This window comes from Rhinopithecus bieti, unplaced genomic scaffold, assembly GCF_001698545.2.
Source record: "Rhinopithecus bieti isolate Rb0 unplaced genomic scaffold, ASM169854v2 scaffold_15339, whole genome shotgun sequence".
NCBI classification, from domain to species: domain Eukaryota; kingdom Metazoa; phylum Chordata; class Mammalia; order Primates; family Cercopithecidae; genus Rhinopithecus; species Rhinopithecus bieti.
Window position 1 is genome coordinate 39,001 of NW_016808089.1, and position 6,723 is coordinate 45,723.

Genomic DNA, 6,723 nt, shown 5'->3' on the forward strand with positions numbered 1-6,723 from the left:
TTTTTTTTTTTGAGACGGACTCTCTCTCTGTCACCCAGATTGGAATGCAGTGGTACAATCTCAGCTCACTGCAACCTCCGCCTCCTGGGTTCAAGCGATTCTCCTGCCTCAGCCTCCCTAGGAGCTGGGATTACAGACATGCAGCACCACGCCTGGCTAATTTTTGTATATTTAGTAGAGATGGGATTTCACAATGTTGGGCAGGCTGGTCTCGAACTCCTGACCTTGTGATCCACCCGCCTCAGCCTCCTAAAGTGATGGGATTACAGGCGTGAGCCACCACCCCCAGCCTTTTTTTTTATTTTATTTTATTTTTTTGAGACAAGGTTCCACTCTGTCACCCTGGCTGGAGTGCAGTGGTGCAATCTTGGCTCACTGCAACCTCTGCCTCCTGGGTTCAAGGATTCTCATGCCTCAGCCTCCCAAGTAGCTGGAACTACAGGCATGCACCACCATGCCCAGTTAATTTTTGTATTTTTAGTAGAGATGGGGTTTCACCATGTTGGTCAGGCTGGTCTCAAACTCCTGGCCTCATGGGATCCACCTGCCTCAGCCTCCCAAATTGCTAGGATTACAGGGGAGAGCCACCACGCTCGGCCCTATCACAGTATCTCTTTCCCATCTGCTCCATCCCCACAGCAATCACTCTGGTTCAAGCCTTTTTTGTCCCCCACCTTGTACTATTGCAGGTGCCTCCACTTGCATTTGCTGCTCTCAGTTCCTATAAGGCTCAGCTCCAGTCCTGACCCTGCCTCATTGCCTGTCACATCATGTCCTGTCTCCTTAACATGGGAATCAAGGCTTCCTGTGCTCTCTTTTTCCAACTTTAGCCCACTAACAGCACTTGCTGGTCCCCAAACTTGTCCTGCATTCTCTTGCCTCCTCTAACTATCCCCCGACACACACTCCATCCCTGCCTGTCTAGAATCACCCCATCCTTCAAGAACCTAATTCACCCTATTGGATGTGAATCTGTTCAGAATCCCAATCATTTTGTTTCATTCATTCAGCAAACATGAATTGAGCGCCTATTATTTTCCAGGCCTTATGTTAGGAGCTGTGGATAATATAAAGATTAAAATATATTTTATATATATATATATATTCTTCCCTTGTGGATCTCTAATGGGCCAGAAATACAGACATAACTAACTCAAAATACCTATTATGCTGCCTCTGACTCCCATCCTATAGACTCTTTTCCCTCAGCCCATAAACATACTTAACATCCTCCCATCTTAAAACACCCACCTACCCCAGCCCTACCCCTGTATCAAACTCCTGGAAAAAAAGATTAAAAAAAAAATAGTATACAGCAGGGGTCCCCAACCCCACTGGGGCCACGGGGCTGGTGACCTGTTAGGAACTGGGCTGCACAGCAAAAGGTGAGCAGCAGGCAAGTGAGCATTAACAACTGAGCTCCACCTCCTGTCAGATCAGGGGCAGCATTAGATTCTCATAGAAGTGTGAACCCTACTGTGAACTGCATGTGCAAGGGATCTAGGTTGTGCACTCCTTATGAAAATCTAACTAATGCCTAATGATCTGAGGTGGAACAGTTTCATCCTGAAACCATCCCCACCTCCCTGGTCTGTGGAAAAATAATCTTCCACAAAACCGGTTCCTGATGCCAAAAAGGTTGGGGACTGCTGGTATACACTAGTCCCCTTCTTATCCGCCCTTTCACTTTTCTTAGTTTCAGTTACCTGCTGTGTCAACTGTGGTCTAAAAATATTAAATGGAAAATTCCAGAAATAAACAATTCTCAAGTTTTAAATTGCATGCTGTTCTGAATAGCATGATAAAATCTCACACTGTCCTGCTCCCTCCCACCCAGGATGTGAATCATCCCTTTGTCCAGAGTATCCATGCCATCTATGCTACCCACCATTAGTCACTTAGTAGCTGTCTTGATTATCAGACCAACTGTCACAGTATCACAGTGCTTGTGTTCAAGTTACCCTTATTTTGCTTAATAATGGCCCCAAAGCACAAGAGTAGTGATGCAGGCAGTTCGGATATGCCAAAGAGAAACCGTAAAGTACTTCTTTTAGTGAAAAGGTGAAAGTTCTCAACTTAAGGAAGGAAAAAAATCATATGCTGAGGTTACTAAGATCTACAATAAGAAAAAATCTCTCTGTGAAATCCTGAAGAGCTGGGCACAGTGGCTCACACCCATAATCACAGCAATTTGGGAGGCTGAGGCGAGCGGATCACTTAAGGTCAGGAGTTGGAGACCAGCCAAGACCAGCCTGGCCAACATGGTGAAACCCTGTCTCTACTAAAAATACAAAAAAATTAGCTGGACGTGATGGTGCGTGCCTGTAATCCCAGCTACTCAGGAGGCTGAGGCAGGAGAATCACCTGAACCTGGGTGGTGGAGGTTGCAGTGATCCGAGATCGTGTCACTGAACTCCAGCCTGGGCGAAAAAGCAAGACTCTATCTCAAAAAAAAAAAAAGAAAAGAAAAGAAAGAAAAAGGAAAAGAAAAAAGAAAGAAAGAAGAGAAAAATTTGTGCTAGGTTTGCTTTCACGCCTCAAACTGCAAAAGTTACAGCCACAGTAAAGGATAAACGCCTAGTTAAGAAGGAAAAGGCATTAAATCTGTGGGTGCAAGACAACAGAAACCTGTTCTGATTGACAGCAATCGGGCTCGGTACTATCTGTGGTTTTAGGCATCCGCTGGGAATCTTAGAATCTATCCCACGGGAATAAGTGGGGGACTACTGTATTCCCGTCATCACTCTTATCTCTGCCTCCTCACTCCCATCAGGCCTCTGCCCACCCTCCACTGACTTTGCTGCAGCAAAGGTCTCTTTCCAATGGACAAATCAGAAGACACCTTTCAGGCTCCCTCTTTTTTACCCTCTCAGCAAGATTTCAAATTGTCGCCAGAACTGTTTCCACTCCCTGTACCCACCTCTGAAGTATTGCTGTTCCCCATGATTCTGTCCTTGCCTCTCCCCTCTTCTTACTCTGTAGTAAGCTCCCCCCACCCCCAGCAACCATGGCAATCTTGTCCAATTCCTTGATTTTATGTTGCTGGTAACTCCTAAATCTATGACATGTATTATATCATAGGCCCAACCTCTCTCCTAAACTAGGAGACCACTCTGTCATCAGCATCCTGACCCTCAACATGCTCCTGACTGAACTCCCCTCTCACACACATACACCCTACCACCGAACCCTCTCCTCTGCTTGTATCCTTCATCCTGTTCATGCTTCTCCCGTGCAGCCAGAAATCCTTGCCATTCCCCTCTTCCTTATTCCCCACATACAATTTACTGTTTAACCCTATTGATGCTATCTTTGAAGTTTTTCTGTCTTTCTATTTCTTCCACCCTCTCCTGGTTCAAGCCCTATTACCATTCCACAGGGCTACAGCAGCAGCCTTCTAACTGGTGTCCCTACTTGCATTCCTCTCCTCAAATTCCAATACCTTCTCCACGCTGTAGCCAGTGAGCCCTCTAAAATGCACAGCTGATCTCTTCATTCCCTCATTTGAAAGCTTGTAGAAGGCTGGGTCTGGTGGCTCATGCCTCTAATCCCAGCACTCTGGGAGACTGAGGCAGGCAGATCACCTGAGGTCAGGAGTTCAAGACCATCCTGGCCAACATGGTGAAACCCCATCTCTACTAAAAATACAAAAATTAGCTGGGCATGGTGGTGTGCTCCTGGAATTCCAGCTACTCGGGAGGCTGAGGCAGGAGAATCGCATGAACCCTGGAGGTGGAAGCTGCAGTGAGTCGAGATCACAGCACTGCACTCCAGCCTGGGCGACAGAGTGAGACTCCATCTAAAAAAAAAAAAAGCTTGCTTGCAGTATCTCCCACAAGCTTCCACTCACTTATCCTACAAGTATCTACCACCTACTAGGTGCACACACTGTTTTGGGAACTGGCAATGCAGCAGGGAACAAAACAATGTCCTGCCTTCACGGACCTTCTAGTCAGGAATAATGCCAAATGCCTTAGCAGGGCCCATGATGAAATGCATGCCTGACTCCTCAGCCTTGTGTCCTTCTTCTCCTTGTCCCGTGCCCCCTAGTCATATCTAATTCACTTCAATACCTTAAATGTGCCCCTTATGTTTCATACTCTCTGCCTCCCTCCCATCCTCTATACCCCCTTTGCAGACTCTACTCCACAGTCACTTTTTCTGGGTAGTGTATAGGCTACCATAGCTAGTGCTGATCTTTGGAATGACCTGAGTTCAAATCCCCACTCCACACATACCAGCTGCATGACTTCTGTCAAGTTATCCTACTGTCCTGTGCTTTAGATCCTCAGCTTCAAATGGAAACAATAATAGTAGTTACTGTATGGGTTGGTTGTGAGAATTAAGTTAGTCAATCTATTAAAAATGCTTAGACACTTTAGGTGCCTGACACATAATAAGCTTGTAATACGTGTAGTATTGTTAATATTATACCACTCATCACACTGCTCTATAATAATCTCTCCTATAAAACATGTCCTATTGTCTTTGTACCCCAATGACTAACCTAGCTGGGCACATAGTAGATACTTACTAAATGTTGAGGCAAGGATAAAAGGATTGGTGGATTCAGGTTTGTTGCTTGGTTTCCGCTAGCCAAACATGATTATGGAGGAATAACAGCAACATTGGGGCTTCTTCTGAATATCTTTTTGACCAACTATCTAATTGTATGCCACTTTCACTGTGTGAGCAAGACCTGAAGAGACATGAGCAAGAAAAGAGCACTGAGGTGGGCTGAACTGAACTCAAGCTTGGGCTGATCTGAACTCAAGTTGAGCTATTTACGTTTCTTTCTTCATTGACTCTAGGGTTGAGAAGGGACCAACTACCCTAGAATAGCCACTACCTTTCACTTGCATCCCTCTGCCCCATCTCATATTTTCCATTTGCCCCCTTTTCAGTACCATGTTCTCCCTCAAAAGTGCATAAACTGAAGCCCAGAAAGCAAAAGATGTGCTGAGGGGGAAAGGGGAAAGGGTGGAGAGGGGTTAGCACCTCCGTCTTTCCTTCACTGAGATCAAAGCCAGCATTTTCCCTTGAAGGTCAGCTGGCCTCTTTCATCCCCTGCTCCACCTGTCTGGGAATGGGATTGCTGCTTGCCCATTTCCTTTCCTCTTCAGGGCTGGAGGGCAGTTTCAGGGTGGGGCCTCAAGCTATTTCTAGTTCTAGCCAAATCCCTCCACCCCAACATCTCTTTTGCCTTACGTGATTGTATTTCCTTTCCACCTCGCCAGTAAGTAACAAGTGGCAGGACTGTAGGACAGGAAACTATGAGAGAAGTCCGTTTCTCCACAGGCTAGTCAGTTTCTCCCAGGCTAAGCTAATGGCTTAAGCAAGTGGGGAGGGACACTGAGGCTGCTGGGCTTGGTCTGGCAGGAAGAACAGACTCGTCTTTCTACATCTCAGCCCTAAGCGCTTCACCTGACATCCTTCAGAGTGTGAATGAGTCTTGGCTAGGCAAGGGCCTCTTGCCCCAGGAGAAGGGAATTCACATTTATTAAAGTCCTACTATGTGCTGGGCCCTGTGCTAGGCCCTTTTATAGATATTATTTCATTGACTTCTAACAACCCAACCAGGTCAGCATTTGTCATCGTCAGGTGGAAATGATGAAACAGAGATTAAAAAGCTTGCCTGATGACAGGTACACTAAAATGTCAGAATTCACCACTATGTAATTCATCCATGTAACCAAAACTACTTGTACCCCAAAAGCTATTGACATTTAAATTTTTTTTTTTTTTAAGAAAAAGAAGCTTACCTGAGGCACACAAGCTAAATTCAGGCACCAAAATCTAGTTCCCCCAACTCTAAAGCCAGTGCTCTTTCCACTTCATCATGCTACCTCAAGAGCCTAGAAAAAATATTAATGCTATGAATTGATTCTTTGAATTATTTCACACAATTAGCTATATGGCTAGCTAAACCCTTGGTGAGTTAATTTAATTCAACATACATTTAAGGGAAACCTGTGATGACTTGAGTTGGACACTACAAGGTATGCAAAGAGAACATGACATAAGTTTCTAACTTTGCAGGCCAGCCAGCTGCCATGTAGAACTGGCTCACAACACAAGGACTTTCTGAAACCATCTGAGTCCCCTAACCTAAGAATAGTGCAAATAAGCAGGACCTGAGAATAACATTTGATTGGCAAAGGTGGGGAGAACTTGAGGAACCCAGACTTTGCTATTACCTGCAGCCAGTCTGCTTCAGCAAAGAATGGGTTATGCATGACTGTGCCTACCGTGTGGATCAGTTAGTTAAAGCCAGGTGCTAATGAAACCAGGACAAGAGGCTTAATCCCAGTAGAACTGAGTTCTGTCACATAGCAGCCAGTCCTGGTCCCAGCTGACCATCTTGCAACCGTGTGCTCTTGGTCAAAGAGGGAGCTAAAGTAGGAGAGTGAAGGTAAGTGCATAATAGGCACACATAAGTGAGGACGTGTTGTTCCAAACACTCAACCCTAATCAAGCAGCTCATGACATGTCTCACTGACAGAGAATCAGCAGTGTCATCTTCACACCTGGAGGCAGAACATTCCCTCCTCCTATACCTCAGCTAGGTACCCTGCCCCTGATTTTTATAGCACGTTGATGCTAGGGCTTCAGGTCTCCAAGAGGAGCTTCTTCATTGCAGCTGCCTTTCTTCTGTTGCACTATCTAAGCCTGTCTTTTCATACCCATGAAATGAGTGTACCACTTGACACACTCTGGAGAAGA